The sequence below is a fragment of the Marmota marmota genome, unplaced genomic scaffold (assembly GCF_001458135.2).
Source record: "Marmota marmota marmota unplaced genomic scaffold, marMar, whole genome shotgun sequence".
Lineage (NCBI taxonomy): Eukaryota > Metazoa > Chordata > Mammalia > Rodentia > Sciuridae > Marmota > Marmota marmota.
In genome coordinates, this window is record NW_026000076.1 from 791,645 (window position 1) to 814,061 (window position 22,417).

Here is a 22,417-nt window from a genome sequence, read left to right on the forward strand (position 1 = left end):
TTGGTAATTATTTCATCATAGTATCACAATCTGTGTTTTAGTATTTCCTTATAGCACTCACAAAAATATTTTTAGAAATTATGTTTCTCCTTTATTTTTGAGCATTTGCATCATTTTTGTGGTAAGAGCCAAGCCCAAGTGCAGCCATCTTAGGAACTTGAAGCAAAAATAAGTGGTCACAGCTGAGTGTGTTATCGATAGGCAAGATAAGGAAGCAGGAGCATCTTGACCCCCAATATTATTGTCATCTGCCTGTGCCTCTAGCAGCAGGATGTTCCATGCATCTTGCTGTTGGACACAAGGAGTTCTCCAGAGGATTTTCCATGAACTCCAAAAAGAAGTTAAGAGAATTTAAGTGCCTTCTGGTGTTCTTCCCAATGGTGCCATTATCTACTTCCTTCTGCTTTCAGCTTATTAACAAGAGGTTTGTTAAGACTCAGGCCCAATTTGAAACCAAATTTGATTATTTCTAATGATTTGGAAAAATTTAGGATTATTTTTAACCTCCAAGAGCTGTTTGATGATGGAGATGTTTCTAATGCAATCAAGTCAGCTACCACTAAAACAGAGAGAATTATAGCAGTGCCTGTAACATTTCTTCTAGAGATGGAAACAAATAAACCAATGTTGCAAAGCAGAAAGACAATTTAAAGGGGGGAATAAATCATTGAACATAACATTTACAATGGCAAGATAATGTTAGAGGCCATAGAGGATGCATTTTAACATTTTAAGGTTTTTAAATCAAGTTAATTCTATCCCTCACTTCCTGGATTTTTCCAGAGAGAGAGAGAGAGAGAGAAGAGTTGTGGAGATCCACTTCTTCTTCTAGTGCCTACTAACTTGTAAAGTTTGTCTCGCACAATTCCTCTTTTGCCTTCTCACTTCACTCTCTCGGTCTAATTGCTCTCATTGCCCTCGATTTCTCTCTCCTGTAAGCTCAGCTTTCTTCTCATGGTCTAAGGTGACTGTGGTTCAATGTGAAATATGCTAACCCATGTACATTCTTTACTATTCACAAAGTTACTTAACTTCATGTTCTACCCCTGCTAGAATATAAAACACCCTGCCTTAAAATGAAGGTTTAAAAAGAAGCAAATCGGAAGTCACAAAATGCTTTTCCCTCATTGCCATCCCATCTAAATCCCATGTTTATATTTGTGTTTGTGCATGAATTGCAAATATATCTCTGCTTATAAATATGTGATCAAGCCAATAATGGAAGACAAATTCCAGAATGCTCTTTGACTCCAACTATTGTTGCATGAATATTTCAGCATGAGTAGAAATTAGATGTTACTGTGTAAACCAGCATTCACCATTGGTGGTTAAAATGTAACAAAAACAAAATACTTGGTATTTTTAGTTCATCAAAATAGTATTTAAAATATGTGATTATGGGAGAAGACATTATCCTCCTATGTACTGGAAGAATCTTAATATTTTATCTTGCTCATGCCTGTTGCCCACCTGCAAGCATTTGTTTTAGCAACTTATGCATTATAAAACATACTGTTCTAGTCTGTAAGAAGACTTGGAGGTATTCATTGTAATGGTTAATTATAATTATTATAGCAGACATTTATTGAGCATTTACTATGTGTCCAGCATTAATTGCTTCACTGTTACTTTCATACTTTACTAATTCTTACATATTATTAAATTTTAAATTTTATTATTTGTCACTGTTACTTAATAATTGATTATTTATGCTAACTTATTGAATCCACATAAAACTTTCTTGAAACATGTGCTTTTATTACACCTATTTTATAGATGAATATATACCACAATTTTTCTTGTGACAATGATTCTGAATGCTCCAGATAGGAAACATTAAATCAAGCTAGTCCTAATGTGTGCATGATCAACTAAGTTCCCTCCTCCTCCTGTACAATCCCAGCATCAGCAAAGTTTAAAGATGAAGGTGCAAAGTAGATGAGTTTAAAGAATAATCATTGAATAAACACTCCAACACTCAGAAACCTTCTGTCTTTAAGTGTGGTTCAGATTGAAAGTTAGGATCCCTGCCTGTCATTACATTCATGGGTTCCTCTGTCTTGAACAATAGATTCTGTTCTCTTTATTATTATTTTTTTTTTAATTGGTTGTTCAAAACATTACAAAGCTCTTGACATATCATATTTCATACATTTGATTCAAGTGGGTTTTGAACTCCCAATTTTACCCCAAATACAGATTGCAGAATCACGTCGGTTACACATCCACATTTTTACATAATGCCCTATTAGTACCTGTTGTATTCTGCTACCTTTCCTATCCTCTACTATCTCCCCTCCCCTCCCCTCCCATCTTCTCTCTCTACCCCATCTACTGTAATTCATTTCTCTCCTTGTTTATTTTCCCATTCCCCTCACAACCTCTTATATGTAATTTTGTATAACAATGAGGATCTCCCTCCATTACCATGCAATTTCCCTTTTCTCTCCCTTTCCCTCCCACCTCATGTATCTGTTCTCTTCTGTTTTTCTCTCTTCCCTACCGTGTGTGTGTGTGTGTGTGTGTGTGTGTGTGTGTGTGTGTGTGAGAGAGAGAGAGAGAGAGAGGGAGAGAGGGAGAAAGAGAGAGAGTGGGTAGGTGGTTGGCTGCTATGGCAACTCTGATTGTAACTCCTGCTGCAAATGTAGGCTTTGTAGTCAGGTTTTGCCATTATATATATATTTTTTGCCATTATATTTGAACTTATACACAAATATATTTCTTCCAAGATTTAGTAGAAATACATTGGGAAAACTTCATAATAAAAATGTTGGGTGTTTCAAACTAATGTAGTTTCATGAAATAAAATTTGCTAGAATTTCGATGGGCAAGTCAATAGGAGAAAATAGCCATGTGGTCAGTATTCTTTGTGGAGATGGTCTTATGACTGTATTTGATATATATTAAATGCTGATGAAAAACATATATAAACATAAATAAAAACAAATGAAACCTATGAAGATGCATTTGAATAAGAATTGAAGAATATTGTCTGGTGCTTCTGTATATGGATTACTAAATAAAATAAATGAATTGGAACTCTCCCTTAGCATCTGATTTTAATTAAGGCTTTGAGGATAATTTGATTGCAGAGCTTTCTTTTGCTTTCCTGAGAACTTGCAGGAAAATAAATCCCTATTCCTATTTTTGCAAATACTCTTGTTTTCCCAGGGGGAAAAAAAAAAACTTGAAGATTATTTAACCTTCAACTATCAAATTTATAATTCAATGTTAAATTACATTAGAATATTTAAAATTAGCTTTATGATATTTCTTTTCATATGAAACGAGTAATGTGTTTTCTAATTAAGAGCAAATGAATTTCAAAATTGCAAAATAACCCTGTTTGGTGGCTTTCCAGTTGACCCCCTGAATCACTAAGATGGAAAGACATAAAACCATCTCTTGGGTCACTTCCAACTCTGGCATTAGATTTTTTTTTTAATATTAAAAGAAAAGAAAGAGAGTCAGCTACATTTGCTGGCCTCTTTCCATTCTATGTCACTTCATTACCAATTGTCCTAAACCTCAAAAAATGGTCTCCTATCTTCAGAATTTTTTGGACAGACAGAATACAGTAATGGTGCTATTGCAGTTTTCCTGGTGGTCTATCTTGGTTTCTCTCCTTGGTCATTTGCCTGGAGTCCGGGTTCAGGTGGGGCAGCTGGAACAGCTGAGTTTCTCCATTCCTAGGAGGTCTTTCTTGCAGGTTGTTTTCCCTGATGGCCTCTCAGAGCTTCCTTAGAAGAGGGCAAAGGCCCAAGATGTAAGGTGTCTTGAGAGTTAGGCTCCTAAACTTCCTGGACAGCACCACTACTCTATTCTGTTTGTCCAAACCAATCTCAAGACTGCCCAAACTGTTTTGGGTGCAGACAGAGACTCCACCTCCAGTCATGACTGATTGTAAAGAGATGAATATGCTGAAAGGGGAAGAGTTTATAGACATTAAAGAATTTATTTCAGTGTTTTCTAGAATATCAGTGGGGAGCTAAAACATCATTTCTCTCTGTCCTCCTAGTCACTGGTAACTCATTAGCATCACCATACCTTTACTTCCCACATGGTCATCTTGTACAATAAGCTCTCAGGGTACCCTGTGCAACAACCACTGCTTACAGGCTGCTGAGTCAAGTGGTAAATCAGTACAACCAGCCTGGAGTCAGCTTACCCTTTCCTGTTAGTGATTTTTCCACTTAATTTTGTATAGGAGCATGAATGGCACAGATTCTGGGGCATAGGAATTTGGGGAATGCATGTCAGTTTTCTTGTAGCAATTCATTTCATGAGACTGGTTGGGGATTGTGTTTGGAGGAGAAGGATGGGTTGGTAAAAAGATACACTCTGGGCTACCTTTATGTGTTTGTCTTCCATGGCTAGTGAGACCCAGTGGTTATCACAGAGCCAAACTCTAAGGTTTTCCCACTTAGGAGCAATTCAATACTAAAGTGTATTTCAAATGAGAAAATTTGATTAAGTGTCTAGTAGGTGATCTATCAAAAATATTTATTGTGGGTTTACTCACAATATGACTACTGCACTGTTAATGGAACTGCTGGTGCTGATACCACTATTATTAGTCAACGAACGTCTCTCATGTCAATCTTTAGCTCAGTGTTCTTGTTGGAAGTACAAAAAAGACACCTATGAAGTACCCACTGGTTCCAAATATATTCACTACCATGTACCCCTTTTATTATTCACCCTCCCTTGCCTCACATTCTTCCATGAACTCTTATGTTTTACAATCCTCTATCAAATACATTAGATTCCTACACCAACTTAGGCCTGTATATTACACAGTGACCCATAATAATAAAAATATAATGAGGCTGTTTTGAAATAGTGCACATAGAATTATTAAAATTGTAGAGATAGTAATTGACAGTTAAATTTATAATTAAAGACATATGGATACTCTGTATCTCTAATTTTACCAGACTTCCATAAATGACACTTATATTTGGCAATTCTGTGATGGACATGTGACTTTGTAATGATATCAGGTTTTCTAGCTACATCACAGAAATTTCAGCCCTTTAGATAATGTATCAGAACCACTGAACAATCTGAGATAACCAGTGTTGTCAACTGATTTAATAGTCCTAGCTAAAAGCAAAGAGCATTGACATTTTAGTTAGTATATGTGGGCCCATGATGGGTAAATACACTATTCTATTAGGATCTTTGAAGAACTGAAAAATATGTCACAGAATTCCATTAATATGTCTGTATTTTCTTAGGTGTTAGCAAACTCCAGCATGAGGACTACTGGCAGCAACTCACACATTCTTTTTTTTTAATTTTCTTTAATTGATTTTTTAAAAATAAATGACAGTGGAATGCATTCAATACTTATTACACATATACAGCACAATTTTTCATATCTCTGGTTATGAATAGACAAATTCTAGATAGGGCACACATTCTTTTTCTAACTAGAAAAAGAAGACATACTATTATAGGGCAATATAAGAGAGCCGGGGGGGGGTTCATTATAACTTTTGTAGACCCTAGGTATATTATTCCTTCATGCACCCTTCCCTCTTAAAAAAAGAAATTTAAAATTATGTTTTACAATAGCCATGCTATAAAAGCAAATTCGAAATATTATAGAATAGATACTTTCTTCAGCCTAAAAAGTTCACATTTTCTTTCTGATTTTAAAATAATTGAAGACATTTTCAAAGATCCTAGATACTGTCCCTACCATACCCACTGGGTAAGTCTATCCTGAGTATGGTACATAATGAATGCTAGATCAAATGTGATTGCTAGTAGTGTTAGCTTTTTGTTGCTGTGATCTAAATACATGGCAAGAACAACTTAGAGGAGGAAAAGTTTTATTTTGGCTTACAGTTTGGGAGGTCTAGTCCATGGTTGGCAGGTTCCTTCATTCTGGGTGCAAGGTGAGACAGAACAGAATGGCAGAGGAACATGGTGGAGGAACACTGCCCTGTTCATGGCAGCCAGGAAGTGAAAAGAAAGAAAGGGGGGAAAGGCCAAAAGGGAAAATGAGCCTTTCTAGAGCATGAGATGAGTCTTTCTCCAGTCATGTCCCACCTGCCCACAGTTGCCGTACCTTAGTCCATTCAAAGTTGGATGGACTGATTCTGTTAAAACTCTCATAATCTGATCATTTCATCTCTGAATATTCCTGCATTAACAGGAGCTTTGGGGGGACACTCACAGCCAAACCATACCATTGGCTAATCTAGTGATGACAGTGAGAGCCACGCATTGTCCACTATAGACAGGCAGCAGGGGTGAGGGCTAAGGGAATAAGTGGCACTTGGAATGGTTCTGGAAGGTAGATATGACTTGGATGGGTACATTATAGGTGAGGTAGGCCACAGAAGCAAAGGAAGAGAGCAAGAAACATGGAGACAATCAGGAACACACAACTGGGGGGACCTTTACAGTGGAAACGTATGTGGGGAGTTGTGGGATTTATGCATGAGCAAGAGTAGGTAAATGAGGAAGGCCTTGTAAACCACCCTGAGGATCCATGACTTGAGATAATAAGCAATGTGGAGCTGAAAAATGATGTGACAAAAGCTGTGCTTCAGAATGCTGGCATTTAATTCAATTCTGTGGAGAAACTGAATGCTTATAATGCATCAGGCCTCTATGTCCTGACATAAACTCCTAAAGTTTAAAAATCGTCTGCTAGGGAGTAAAGAGGGAATTAAAATGATGGAGAAACTAAAGCTGAAGGGAATCTTTAAGGAGATTGTCACAGAATCTCAAATTTGATAAAGATTTTGATTTAACCAGTTTCTTATAACTAGGAGCCCATGAGACCAGGGTCAGATTAAATTTATAGTTTCTAGGTAGGCAAGGAGCTGGGAATCTATGAACTGCTGAGCCACACCAGAGTGGTTAAAAGTTGGAGCTGTGCACAAATCTCTAGACAATCTCTTTTAAACCACAGAAATAAGAAAGTCAGGCTGACAGCTGGAACCTGTGTTCCCATGTGCACTTCAAGGTCTGAATATCATCACCAGGTGACCCAGACAATGTGGCTACACGTAGCCAAGTACATAGGCCTCATCATCATATTCAGTTCTGTGGCTCTGTTTCAAACCTCTGTCCCACAGCCCCATCTATTGAAAATCAACTGATTGCCTAACATTGTCTTAGGTCCTTTATATATGTGTATCTTCAGGGTGGCCAAAACAAAAGCATGGCTGTCTTTATTGTACAGGTAACAAAATTGAAGATATTAGAGGCTAATTAACTTGTTCAAAGTTGTTCAGGTACTATGCTTTAGACCCAGGAGGGCAACCCAGATCAGTGTGATTCCAAAGTCAACATTTGGTCTCTTACATCACACTACCTCCTGGGATATGCCCCCAGGAAAGAGAAGGCAGCCATATTTTGAGTGATCCTCAGGGGGTAGTGTCTCACACACAGTAGGTAAAGAAAATCTCTTAGTTGATTTTAATTGGATGTTACATAATATAAATGAGGAAGATAGTTATAAAAATGTATGCACTTCAAAAATTCCTGTCTCGTGTCCCACTTTCCAGGTAACCAAGTAGCTCAAGCGCTAAAAGTAATATAAATGATTTGGATTATTGGATTTTAATTGTACTTTGATCTTAAGTGAATGCATATTTTATTTTTATGATCCTTAATTTTTAATGTTCTGCCCATTGTTTAAGGAGTTAAAGAAGCTTAATTGCTTTTTAAGATGACAACTTAGATATCTTTAATTTCTTTGCAATGTACAATAATTGGCAGCATAATTTCATTATAACAAGCATTCACAGTGCTTATAGTTAATTAGAGCTTCATGGTAGGTACTACCACTTTAACAGAGTCCAGCAGAACCCATTTTATAATGGGACAGCTCTGAATTCATGATCATTGATTATCTTGGACCAAGCAGCTCAGGTCAGATAGACCCAGTACCATGCTTAAGCCTGCTTTTCAAAAACCATGTAATTCTCTGCTGCAGGTGGCATGACCTTGCTCCTGCATTCCTGGGGCCTGCATTGTAAGTCGCTCCTGTACCATGAGCTACAGGCAGTGTTTTCCCACCACTGAAACCTCAAGTTTCAATGTCTGCTGGGTCACACTGTCTGCAGCAGGGCTGCATGCCTCACAGCCTGTGCCTTCTGCAAAGCCCTACCCTCCTCCAGGTCTCACAGTTCTTCATGTCACCACATATCTTAGCCCATTTGTATTGCCCTAACAAAATACCACACAGGTACCTTAACAACAATGGAGATGTATTTCTTATAGTTCTGAAGGCTGGGATTTCCAAGATCATCTCTGTCAGGCAGTGTCTGTTCAGGGCTGCTTCCTGGTTCATGGCTGTTACCTTCTTGCTGTGTCCTCACATGGCAGAAGGGATAAGCTGATTCTCTTGGGCCTCTTTATAATCAGAGCCTTTATGACCTCATCAAGGAACAACCTGCTAACACCATCATTTTGGGGGTTAGGTTTCAATATCTGAGTTGAGGAGCACAAATATTCAGACCAGAGCACCCAGTATATAGGCCAGAGTAGCATTCATGGCATGGGCTGTTTCCCCAAAAACCCAAAGGCCCTTACCATATGCTGCACTTTCTTCTTTGTGGTTGGGATACAAGATGCAGTCATTGTTTTTTACTTTGGAGGGAATGTCTAGCATGTTCCTGACAACTGGATCCTTAAAAATTTTGCTGAAGTCCTAGGGCCCTGAATACTGTAGGGTTTATCTCCCTAAACCTGACATGCATGTGAATTACCAGGGCCTCCAGTGTGCTAGCCATCATTTATTTATCTTGCCTCCTCAGCATGCTGTCTTCAATATTAAATGTCCAAGACACTCTTTGAGACATGCAAACTTTCATGTCTGTACAGATATATTATGGCAGAGAGTGGAGTTAATATGGTATAAACTGTGGCATAGGACCTTCCTCTTTCTGGTGCATCTGAGCTTTATCCCATCTGCTTTCTTTCTTGAGTGGGATACAGAAGACAAATGAGGCCACTATTACCTGACTCAAGATTTGACAGGCTACACTTGTTCTCCAGGACCTGTCCCATGTGGTGAATGGAAATGAGATAGGAACCACCACTGCTACATTCTTGAGACTTTAAACAGTAGCATTTAATAGTCACTGTCCTACCTCCCCTAACACAACATTGTGTTTGATTTATGCTCTTGCAGGGAATGGGAGGTGTCAGATTCAGGGGCTTCCAGTTGAATTTCCCCAATAAGGATTTATTCCATTTACTACTAGAGGTGTATTAACAGATGTGTTAACAAATTCAGTAAGCCCACTGTGAGTCACATGCTGGCCTGGACTCATTTATCACCTAGTCCACATATATTCCTACTCTAACAGGGGATTATGATGACACTGATTTAGGTATCCAGGTATCAATATCCACTTACTCCTTGTGTCCAGTAGTTCTCAAAATATATAGGTATTCTCTTTTACCCTACATATAAATGACTGAGTAAATGGTCATAGGTAATTTTGGGGAAATCATTGCAGTGTGTACCTCTGGGGACCTATTGCCTCTTCAGCTGATGAAGTCATTTGGGTTTGGCAACTGTGCAAAGCCTGAAACATTTTTCTTGAGGCATGTACCCTCAACTCATAAATTCTTATGATGATATGTATTCAGTAGTCTTGTTGACTCCCTATATATTAGGAAATGATAATATTCTACAAACCATCTCTAGAACTTTCTATGGTTAACTCCTTTGGCTGTCACACTGGCCTTGGTCTTTCTTATGATGATTGATGACCCTAGTTTTTGGTTTCTGGTGGTTAAGCACTGACACTTGGCTTTCATTTCTTCAGAGACTCTGTAGACCCCATTAGTTTCAAGAAGCTCAGCTCTGTGATAGCCTCTCCTACCATTAGCTCTGACCTGCAGAGAAAAGCCCCCTGTGGACTTCTGAGTGATGCTGGTGTCCCTCTCACCATTATATTCCTGTGGCCTCAGTGAGCAGTGTGTCTACTAGGTATTCCCGTGACACATAATCCTCTGGTGGGTCTTCAAAATTCATGTGATATATACATTGCAGCAATGCACACTTCTCTGAGCCCTTTAATTCCTTCCTCCACCATCTGCCAATGCATTTTAGGCATTTCTACTTCATTCAGATAAAACCCTCTCTTTCCCCAGGCTTCCAGGAACCAGGCCAGCAGGGAGCTTTTACCAACCAAGAGAGCTAACTATAGGTGAAAGCTCAGCTTATAGCAGAAGAACACCACTTCCCTTCTTTCCTTCTCTACTTCTTTCCTTCCTCTTTTTTTTGACACTATATTTCTAAGACGGAGATCAGAGCAACTTACTTCTGTGGCTGCCACACCATTTTCATTAATTGTAACTAGAGAGGAGCTAATAAGTTAACGCACAGCAAGAGATTAATAGCATGATGTATTATTTTCTGTGAACCTCCCCATGTCACATACATTTGCATTTTTTAGTACCTTCAATATGTAGGAAACAAATTATAGCATTGTAACTTCAGTTATTAAACTCCTTCTTGGTTGAGGATGTAGTTGAAATCCAGGAGCTTTCTTGGCACCTCTTCTATTATATTACTATAAAGGTTACCTTTGCATGAACAGTCTGCATTGAGCTATTTGTTTGTTTATTCCATTTAAGGAAAATCTTGGAAGGAGAATGGAGAACTTCAAATAACAAGTTAAAATTCGTCTATAATAATACAGCAATTTAGTATATAAAATAATAATCATTATTTAGCACTTTGTGCTGAGCACTTTACAGACAATATTTTTAACTGCTTGCTTTCTTTCTCTTTGTGGGGCTTGTAATATTAGTGGATGCTATAAAGAAATATGTTCTCCTTAAAATTTCCACTGTCAAACACCAAAACAATCATGCAAAATTTTTCTGTTAGTTCAAGCTACTATCTCATCCTGAAAGGAAACTTCTAGAAAGACTAATTTATACTTCCTCACTTTGTGAGCCAATTACAGCACAGGTTTATTTCTCTTCCCAAAACACACACTCACACTCTGCTGAAACCAATCCTCAAATTTAATCTACCAGTGATTTTATCAAGGGCCTTTTCAGATTCTTGTTTTGAGGGCCATCTCAATGGTATGAATAATCTGGGCCATTCATCTGCTATCTCTGCTTTTCTCTTTTTAAGATTTTGAAAACATTTTATACTAAAAGAATTTGCTTTCTCTCTCATTTAAATGCTTTGTTGCCATGTCAGAAAGAAAATTATCTACCAGTGTACAGAATTTCTATTCTTGACCTTCTTTTCTTGCCTGAGGACAATCTCATCCATCCCACTTTCATGTCTTTTCAAGTGAACCCTGAAAGTCCTTCACTGGCTTTAGTCTCTTTCCTGAGCTCCAGGCTTTATACCTAACTTGACATATCTATTTGGTTTTCCATCAGCTCTTTAAACCCAGAATTCAAAAACCAAAATTATGATCAAACCAAAATTATGATTTTGCCATTACTCCATGCTAGCCTTGCTTGTGTGTCCTCTGATTGGCATTCCTCCCCTCCCAGTTACCCAACCCTGAGATCTCTGAGTCATTCTCAACTCCTCCCTTTTTCACACCCCCACATCCAGATGTCTGACTAATTCTGTTGGTTCCACACTTGAAATCTCTCACTCACAGATTCTACTATCTCCCCTATGTGCTTCTCCTGCTTGAACCCAGCTCTTTTACATTATTGGCCTTGGCTACTGCAGGAGTCTCTGAAATAAACTTCTTGACGTAGTTCTTTCCTCACCCTGTCCAGCCTACAGCCTGTAGCAGGAGTAATACTTTGGAAGAATAAGTTTTAATCACATGACACCTTGCATGAAAAATTCCTATAACCTTTCCTTGCCAGTCTTTCACACTCTGACATGTGGCCTATAAAGCAGGCCTGGCCCTGGATGAAATCTCATTTTGCTCTTGTTTTGGATTGAATTATGATCCCATAATTCATATGTGTGATAGTATTTTTTCAGGTGGGACTTTGTGAGGTAATTAGGATTTGATGAGGTAATGAGGGTGGGACCCTTATTATGGGATTAGTGCACTTATAAAAGAGAAACCAGAGAGCTTGTCTCCTATCTCTCTTTACCTTGAAGGGACACAGCAATAAAGTGGCCATCTGCAAGCCAAGATGGAAGTCTTCACCAGAACCTGACCTTGTTGACACTCTGATTTTGAATTTCCAGTATCCCAAACTATGGGAAAATAAATTTCTGTTGTCAAAGCCAGCCATCATATGGCATTTTTTTCTGGCAACCAGAACTGACTGGAACACCTCCTTTGTTTCAGAATACCCTTTTCAGGGACTCAGTTCTTAGTTCATGTGAACTCAGTTTATACTAAACCTCTACTAGTTCCTAAACACAATATATTTTTTAGATTTCTATACTTTTGCTTTCTCTCAGCCTACAATATTTCTCTTGTCTCCAACTTCTATATTCACCTTGTCAAGATTCTCTTCACTTTTTGCATATTAGTTTAAAGGTCTCTACTATAAATAACTGAAAGTAAATCAGGGTGATTTAGACAAAATTAGATAAGAGGACAAGTTGAAAAATGAGGCTCTGTGAATGAGCAGAAACCAGCAGAATCTACGCAGAGAGAATCAGCCAGAAGCAAACCACAGGAAGGATGTGGCGAGGATACCCTGCCGTGACTACAAGGCCCTGGTACCTCTTCTCTCCCTGCCAGCATCTGTACTGCTACCACCCTGCTGAGGGGAATGGATGCCTCTCTTTTATCAACTTTGTGTCAACTGCAGGAGCATGGTTGATAGTGTGGATCACATGCCAGCAGCCTGCCTGCCAGCACTTTGGAGAAAGCCACATCCAGATTTTTTTTTTTTTACTTTGGTGGTACAATATATGTTTCCTATGTAGGAGGCATGTGTGTAGGAAATTTGCTAATTGCTGGGATTTTGGATGCTCTGGTATTAAAAAAGAAAAGAAAAAAGAATGTTCTTTTTGAAGAGAGTAAGATTGATCTTCAATTTGAAGTTTTGTCTCATCTTTGTAATTGAAATTAATCTTTCCATGTTCAATGATACAATCTAGCATATTTGACACCAGAGAAAATCATTTTTAGTACCCCTTCTCTTAGATGAAAAATTTTTTTCAGTAAGTTATGCGATAATAATCATTACTTTATTTCTTCTTTTCAGTCTTAATATAGTTTCAGAATATGTGATCTTTAAAATGTTTCAAATAATAGTTTTTATATTTATATGACATTATAATATATTATAATGTAAAAGATATAAATTTTCAGTACAGAATTTCATGTATGAACTAAAACTTGCACTTACTCAACAAAAATACTGTGCATTCACATGATTTCATTTATTTAAGTTTTAGACATAAATAAAAATTCCTTAGTAGTCACATAAATTGAAAGAATTGAAATAATTTGAGTTATCATTCTTTATCTTTACAATCATTATTCTATCCTATTTGTGTATTTCTCCTCAAACCACTGTTTAAATGCAGCTCCAGAGGGTTTGGAGATATTAACTTTAGCCAAAAACTACTCTAGTGGTTCCCAACCTCTCCATAAACCTGCTCTTAAGACAGATATGCATAGATGAGTCCATGTGCTAAGGACCAATGTATGGTTGGGAGCTCTTTGGATTGACTTCCATGTATAATGCAAAATATATGAAGATTATATATAAAAATATACTAATCTGAATCTTGTAACACTCAGTAATTGCAATAATTATTTCAACTTAAAGTAATGTTCCATTTACTATTACTCCCTAACAAACCACCCCAAAGTTGTCTTGAAACACTATTTTATTATACTCACAGACTCCGTAGGTCAAATAATTGGAAAAGGCACAGTGTGGCTGCATCTCATCTCTGCTCTATGATGTTTCTAGTCTCAATTGAGAAAAGTCAAAAGCTGATTCAAAACAAACAAAAAAGCTAGGGCCGGGCATCCACTGAAGGATTGGTCATTCACCCTTCCTTCTTCATCTGGACTAGGAGGAGGTGAAGACTGAGACTGCCTACACATAACATTTTCATGGCTTTCTTGCAGAATGGCAACCCTAGGGAGTCTGACTTCCTGCAAGACTCCAAGCACAAGTGTTCCAGTGACCTAGGCAGAAATTCATTTGCTGTGAGCTCATAGTGTCACATTTACTGCATTTTGTTGGTTACAAAGAGCTCATAAGACTGCACAGTTTGAAAGAAAGGGGTTTAACTCAACTTCTCCCTGGAGGAGTGATAAGGGGTGGGAGTGGGGGCTGTAGCATCTCTCTTCAAAGAATGTGTTCTGCCAAAACCAATGAAAAGGAGGGCAGGAAAGTGTTATCATGAATGGTGTTTAGAATTGCCAACTGTGGTAACAATGGAGAGCAGATATACATTTAGTAGTTTTTACTACTATGTTTCTTTAGTGCCTGCACCTAGAAAGGAAACCATCTTTCATGTGCCACTACCCTTATTCTGATCCCCAAAGGCCTGGGTAATGTACTACTTTAAAAGGTTAAAAATGAGCCTGATTTTATTAGTATTTGTGCATCCTTATCTCACCTCCATTATAAATCTTATCACATATAAATTTTAGCTACCTCATTGCTATAAAGCATGAACATAATAGGAGTCAAGAAACTGTATTTATTGGTTGAAATGACTACAGCTATATATTAAATGCTTATTATTTAAAGCTAAGAGTTTTAAATAAATGCCTTATTCTTGTCCTTTAATAGATCTATAGTCTCAAAGTACACCTATTCATAAAAAGAAATACTCAAGATTAAGCACTGACTGATGGTTCTGAATAAAAAGCTCTAGTTTGTTAAATAAATCAAGCGTTTGTACTGTTTCTGATCATTCTAATAGAACTAAGAGAAATAATGGGGATACACTTTGACATTTAGCTAGAAGCCACCTGACCTCCTTCTAAGCCCCTTGATCACTCTAATATTAACTTGAGAAAATTTTTACTCTTATGGTTGGAGATGCTGCCTGAAGGGGATCCACACACATCCTGAAGATTAGGAAGTCATGCTGCACACCATGAACAAGCCCACGTCCCTGTCATGCATGTGGACATGGAGGCAACTGAGTTGGATTCATAGATGTTGTCTGGTAGGGTCCTGTCCCTAGCTGAGTCTGTGGCTTCTCATGTCCTCAGTATTCTGTACAGCACAGCTGTAGAATCCTGAGCAGCCAACTTCAGTACAATCCTTACATACTTTTTAAAACCCATAAACTCAAGAGACTATTGTTATTTTTCATTAAAAGAGTACACTTTATTTGTGTGAACAGTTGAATATTAATTGATTTCCTTCTACTATATGTGCCAGGACTGAGAACATAGATTACATTTAATCTTCAGAGTTCATAGTTGTATGTCATGGATACTATTATAATTCCCTAAATAAAAGATGAGAAAATGGAAGCTCAGAGAAGTGTAATAACTTGGCCAGAGTCGCACAATTGGTATACTGGAGCCAGGGATGCTCCTCAGGTGTACTCTCTGGCCTGCTCTGCCTCACTGCCCACCCCACCAGCCCCCCAGTGCAGCCAGCAAATTAAAGAGCATGCCTGGGCTGCCTGACAATGCAGAATTTCAGATCCCATAACCTAGGCCCTTTGTTTGGGGTATTTGAGATCTCTTTAGTTTCCCAGAAGTGTAATGTTGATTTTCAGCATGGTCCTTTGCCATTCAAGTAGCCATGGCATAATTCAAGTACTAATGGCTTTTTAAGAAGGAAAAGGAAGTCATAGTGCACCCATCAGACAACAAGCACTACAGGAAGCCACCACACAAAAATCAGGCATATTTCTTATATTTAAGGGTTCCTAATGGTCTCTGTATTCTTATATTTGTTGCTATTAGGTTTAACTTCGTGGCACCCACTAATTCAGTTGGGCTATTTTTAACAGAATTGCAAGCACTTTAACCTATTCTTGTAATTTTTTTTCCTTACCCTATAAAGTTTTCTTATTGGGTCTCTTTTATTTCATGAAGCCTTATGGTGTTTCAAATAAAACTTTAAGATTCTTACAAATACAATTAAAATAGAGAAGATTAAACAGTAAAATTGAATGATCATATGAAGTGTTACTTAAGGATGATAAAACTTTACTCCCATTTACAAGAACTTAGTGCAGGCCCCCATCGTTGCTAGACTGCATTACTAATAAAAAAATTTCTTATTAACCTCTTATTAAGCCAGTTGTGATCCATTCATTCTTTATGTCATTGCCCAAGTAACTTTCTAAAATGGAGCTCCTACCATGAAGGGCCAGCTTCATGCATGTGTACCTTGTAATCACACAGGGCCCCAGACTGGGTTTTTTACTGCTGTCATGGCCTCGTAAATCTTAATGAATCTTAACATGGAGCTCCATGCATGCATTTTGCACTAGGCTCTAAATTAAGTAACCAGCCCTATAACATACAATCAAATAATGCACTACTGCCTCCACACATTCCTCCCATAAAGGCACTAGAAGGTTCTCTGCAATTTCCTAAGAATTCATGGAATATAGTTTAGAAGCAGCTGGGATTCCTGTAAGCTTTCTTCAACTTTTAAAATTCTGTAATTGTATGAACCATGAAGTGCTTTCCTAATAGAGTTATTAAAGTATATCAAAGAGAGAATACCTACACAAGCACCTCAGCATTAATCCAGAGATAATGAACCATGCACTGTGTCACTTCCTGTGTGTTTACTTCTTCATTGATCCTTTGTTTGGTGGTTTGTTTTATCAGGCACATCACACTATTGACTTTTATTGACCTGATGGTTAGACACAAATCCCTGCATTTTTCTTCAGCAGTGACCATAAGCTTCTTCTTTAAAGGCACAAATCTAGATTGGAGTTTTTAGTGATTTTCATGGTCATTAGTTGTCTTAGTGTCCAGTAACATTTCTAGAACATAAAAAATATAAGTTTTTATTTCACTATACTTTTATATTAATTTACAGCTCTTGGACCATGTGCTAGAGAAGAAATGTATGTCATAAAAATAACTATGAATAGGTGAACTTTCAAACATCGAAAATAACAATCAATTCAGACAACTTCACAAACAACTACTGAGCATGTGGGGCACATAGGGGTTCCGAGGATCTGAGACAAAGTTGCTGTCTTTACTGTGAGGGTGCTTAACACTCAGGTGCTGCTTCGAGTGAAGGGCCGAAAACCACCCAATAACATGTTTAGTAAGTGCTTTCACAGACAGGCACAGGGTGATGGGGCGGCCAGTAGGTTGCCAGGAGACAGATGTGGAACGTTGGGAGAGGAAGCCAGGCAAGGATGGCCAGTGGTTAAGGAGTTCATTGATTTCCTAGGGTTGCCATACAATTACTACTAATGTGGTGGCCCAAAATCACAGAAATGTATTCTCTTATAGTTATGGGGGCCAGAAGCCAGCAAGGCTTCCTGAGGGCCAAGCTCCCTCTGAAGACTCGCGGTGAGAATCCTTCTTTGCAACTTTGAGCATCTGGTGATTCTAGATTTTCCTTGGCCTGTGGCAGCAGAACTCCAAGCTCTGTCTCCACGAGGCCACATTTGCAGTGTTCCCTGTGTATTCCCCTCCTTTTCTCTTTCTTCAAAGATACTTTCTATTGGGATTTAGGGCCCACCCCAAATCCAAGACGATCTCATTTTGAGAGTCTTAACTACAACCACAGTGACCCTTTTTCCAAAAAAAGGAATATTTACTTGTTCCAGGGACTAAAACTTGGACATATCCTTTGAAGGGGCACTACTCAACTCTTGAAGTAAATTGTAAGCAGTCAGCATGAATAGAGCATCAATTCTGGGGAGAGAGTGGTAGATTGAGGATGGAGAAATATGAAAGGCCACATCAGGAAGGTGTTTTCTATCATGCTTAGAAGCTGGACCCTTTTCCTGAATGCAGTAGGGACTTGACATTGGCCTTCCTGAGAGCTTTCCACACTCTTGCTCACCCCATAGGGAGGTGAACTGGTGATGCATGCCCAATCCACTAAGCAAATCTGGTAGTATTTGTCTTAACACATTTTAAATTTTAATTAGTTAGCAACCTTTTAAAATTGGTGAATTTTATATTAGAATTTTGTGTGTGCTTATTCTTGAAATGTGAACAAAGTGAACAAAGCATGATGAAACAAAAAATTACCCTCTCAAAGTAGGTCTATTCACTTTTTGTTTGTTTATTTGTAGATAGAAAAGCCTAATCTGACCTGATTTATTTGGTACATTCATGCAAGGCTATTTATCAGTTCTTTGCTGTTTTGGTGTAGAGATATGAGTGTGGTTTATCATGGGGCATATAATGCAATGCCCTGAAGGTGTCATTGAAAGAATGAGCAGTTTGTGTGTTATGATTTGGAGGTGAGATGTCCCCCAAAAGTTCATGTGTGAGACAATGCAAGATGGTTCAGAGGAAAAATTATTGGGTTGTGAGAGTCTTAACCCACTCAGTGATTTAATTCCCTGATGAGGATTAACTGAGTGGTAACTGAAGTGGTAGAGTGTGGCCGAAGAAGGTGGGAATTAGGGCATGGCTTTGGTGTATATATTTGTATCCGGAGGGTGGAGTCTCTCTCTGCTTCTTGCTAATCATGATGTGAACTGCTTCCCTCTGCCACACACTCCGCCATGATGTTCAGCCTCATCTTCAGCCCCGAGGAATGGAGCCAGCCTTCTATGGACTAAGACCTCTGAAACCATGAGCCCTCAAATAAACTTTTCCTCCTCTATAATTGTTCTGGTCAGATACTTTAGTCAGAGCAGAGAAAAAGCTGACAAAAACAGTGTTCATTATATTACCTCTGAAGATCTGCACATTCTGAATTCTGGAATGCTTCCCAGCTCCAGGGTTCAGGGTTATAGAGCTGTAGCAGAACAAACATTGCTGGTTTCCACATTGACCAATGGGGAAACTAGGGCTCAGTGGACATAAGCCACTCAGCTTACAGCATAACCCTGATGAACCCATATTAGGACTGAGACTTAGATTCTCTGATTCTACCTGGGGCATGATCCACTCCCAACAGGCACTTAATGTGGACGCTTCCTGCAGGATGGAAAGAGATGAGAAAGTGGATTCCCTTACCCCAAGCCATTAAATTCATTAATTTTTCAAAGAGAAATAGATTCCTGGAAAATATGAAATTTTTTAGAGTGATATACACACATAGATAATAACTTATATAGTACTTAAGGCCCAAAAGCCATGAAATTATATATATTGTGGAATTTGTTATAAATTTTATATATATTTCTGTTCTACTTAGATATTACCCCTCTAACACAGATCCGAGTTGAGTTCTCCAAAGCAGTGTTTCCATTCTTTCATTCAATGAGTGCTTTTTGTATTCCTTAAATGTGCTGGGACTAAACATAGAGTAGGGGACAAGACAATTATCACCCTGCCTTATGGAAGTTCACTCCAGTGTTTTAACTCAGTTATTGGAAACTGGTAACACATCAGACATGAAGATTTGGCACCTGGCTCAGGTTTCAAAAGTCTATTTAACCCATTATGCATTTAAAATGTATTATTAACAGTGCCATGGTTCTACCATGGGTGTACTATTTCAATGAGAAGACAGGTCAGTTCTTAGTATATGTCTGAACATAGCTGTCCATTTGGATGAGAATAGAAATGCCCTGACCAGAAGCTGCTTTTACTAGTTATGAATAGAACTAGGACTAGTCTTGCTTTACTTCTCCCTCACCATGGTACTTTCTTCTTCCACAAATGGTGTCCACTCAGTTTACACTCATGGACACATGCAAGCATACATCCAATTATAAGACAAATCCTAGTGATTCAATTTCTTTAATATTTCAATCTGCTCATAACTGCAGCCATTACTCTAGTTCAGGATGTGACAACCCAACACTTGGAACCACTTCAGCCAAATTATTATTTTAAAATTCAAGTGTTCTTATCACACACACCAAAAAATGATAATTTGGTGAGTAATGGACAGGTCAATTGACTTGACTGAATTTTTGTATAATGTATACATAAATCAAAATATTGCTCTCTACTCCACAAATATACATGATTATTATTTGTTAATTTATTAGAGTGGTTTTTAAAAAATCTCCAATGTCATTTTCTCGTAACCCTTTAATGTTGTCCCACTTTCCTTTTAATGAAAATCCAAACTCCTTCACTCAACACACAAAATCTTTTGAAACCTGGCCCCATCAACCGTCCTGGACTGATTTCCTGCCACTCTTTTCTCTGTATCACCCACAGCCCCCTCCCACACAGCCTTCAGTCTGACACACTCAGTTATTTTCGGGTCCCCCAGTTCCTCCTTAGAGCATGCTCTTACCTCTACTCAAGGAGTCCTCATGCCCCTCCTGCCTCAAGACTGAAGCAGAAATGGCTTCTCTGACTTCTGTATTATGTGCAGCATTCTGACAGAGCATGGGCTTTGTAGCCAAACTGCTTGAGTTTGAATCCCTTGTTCACCACCTATTAGCCTTAATTTCATAGGTGAGTTACTTAACCTTCCTGTGACTAGTTGTAAGTACCAACATCATGACATTATTTGGATGACTGAATTGCATACATATAAAGCACTTAGCCCATCCCTGGACTCTTACAAAGCATTCAGAAATATTAATATTTTTAAGGATTAACTAGCTATTGAGAGTGAACCAATTCCATGCTAGGCACATAAACAAAGTGCAAAGGACGTTTCTATCCCTTATAAGCTAGCAAAGGAGAAGGAGATATATTATTAAAATATAAAAATGACAACTCTTTTCATGATAGGAACAAAATACTGGGTAGCAAAATGAGAAGGATCTCATCCCTCTGCCCCAACAGCTGGCCTGAGGCTGATTATATGATTTGAGAGGCAGGAAAGCAGAGGTATCTTTTGACTTCTTGGCAGCCTGGGTCCTCTGAACCCATAGCTTTTTGGTGTGAGAGGTAGAAGGTGGTGGGTGTAGAAGAAGAGGTTATTGGAGTTCATCCTCTCCCACATTCTCATTCTTAAGAGGAGTAGGAAACTAGGTGAAGGCTCATAGGTGGATCTAAGCAACTTTCAGTTGAATGAAAATTGGGAAATAGAAGAGGGAAATCTCAAACCCTTAGAGGGGAAGTAGAGCCCCTCCAGAAACCCCAATCAGAAAACCATCTAACCTTTACTTATTACCCAGTTAGGATTAGGAATAAGGTCAGAAATATCTATAAGCAGACTCTCAAATCTGAAGACTTCCTATAAACTGTCACACCATAGTTAATATGTATGATACTTATAGTAATGATTAGAGGATCGATGAAGTACTTCTTGCTGATTTCAAACCTGCATTTGGCACTATTCAGATGTACTCCACAGTAACCATGAGACTCAAAGCCTTGTAGCACACACTTCTCTTCCCTGTTACAATAGTATATTTATCATCTCAAGATTTGATTTTTTCTCATTATTTTATAATTTAAGACAGTATTCAGAATCTAAAATCCAGTTTCTCTGATTCTAGGTGACATATGGATATGTATTATATATTATACAGTATATTTCATTCAAAGATCATGTATAAAGGTAATCACAACATAATTAACTATAGTTATTTTTCTTAATGACAAACATCTGAGAAATATTTTGAGTCCTAAAGACTTAACTGCAAATTCAAACAATTTTGAGAATTAGTCAGAAGTACTTGAAATATACTTTCCCAGGTTCACCACTAGTTTCTTGTCCTCAACATTCAAATGAAATTTTTGGCTTACATACTTTAATAGTTTTTCAGGTTCTACTTATTTCATTTGCCTTTATAGTAAGCCAAAACTAATCCCTCAATTCATCCAATTGTCTAGCGCATATTTTTATAGTATTTACAGATTTACAGATTGGTTTTTTGCATGTTAATTTTAGTTCCTTACTTGCTAGTCAGGGTATTTAAAATCTCAGAGGTGACAGTCTTGATATCATAGCAATCAAATATATTTTGCTTGCACGTAACTCCTCACATTCACAGAGCTTGCTTTTTATTCTATCAGAAGTAGAAATAAGACAGCAGCCTATTTTTATGTAAATCTCAGCTTACTTTTTATCTGGTGTACGGAAAATGAATGTTAAGTGGTAAATAAGTGTTGTTCTTGATTTCATAGATGACAATGTCCAGTGAAAGTGTTTTTGCTCTTCTTCCTGATGAATGAAGTGCCATATACTTATCAGGTGTGCAATATACTTACCAGGGGGTCATGCTGGAGAGAAATGGTCTCCATGTGAAATCAGCTGGGGCTGCACTTCAAGGATAAGGTAAATGAGGCAGTGATGAAGGAGCTGTTATTCACAGCCAAACCATCAATTGGCCATTGTGCTAAGGGCAGCTGAGTTACTGAGCGTATTCTGATCTTAACTGCATGTACCAGCTGGTCCCGAACACTGAGGCTGTTGTTACTTACATCACATTTGTGACTCCCTAATGTTACCCATTCAAGGATGTCAACTACAGGAT

At 38.1% G+C, this 22,417-nt stretch overlaps 1 protein-coding gene across 4 annotated transcripts in view; it reads left to right on the forward strand.

The window, feature by feature from the left end:
- Positions 1–22,417, forward strand: part of Plppr5 (phospholipid phosphatase related 5) — a 244,821-nt gene that overhangs the window by 184,027 nt on the left and 38,377 nt on the right. The window lies entirely within an intron of this gene.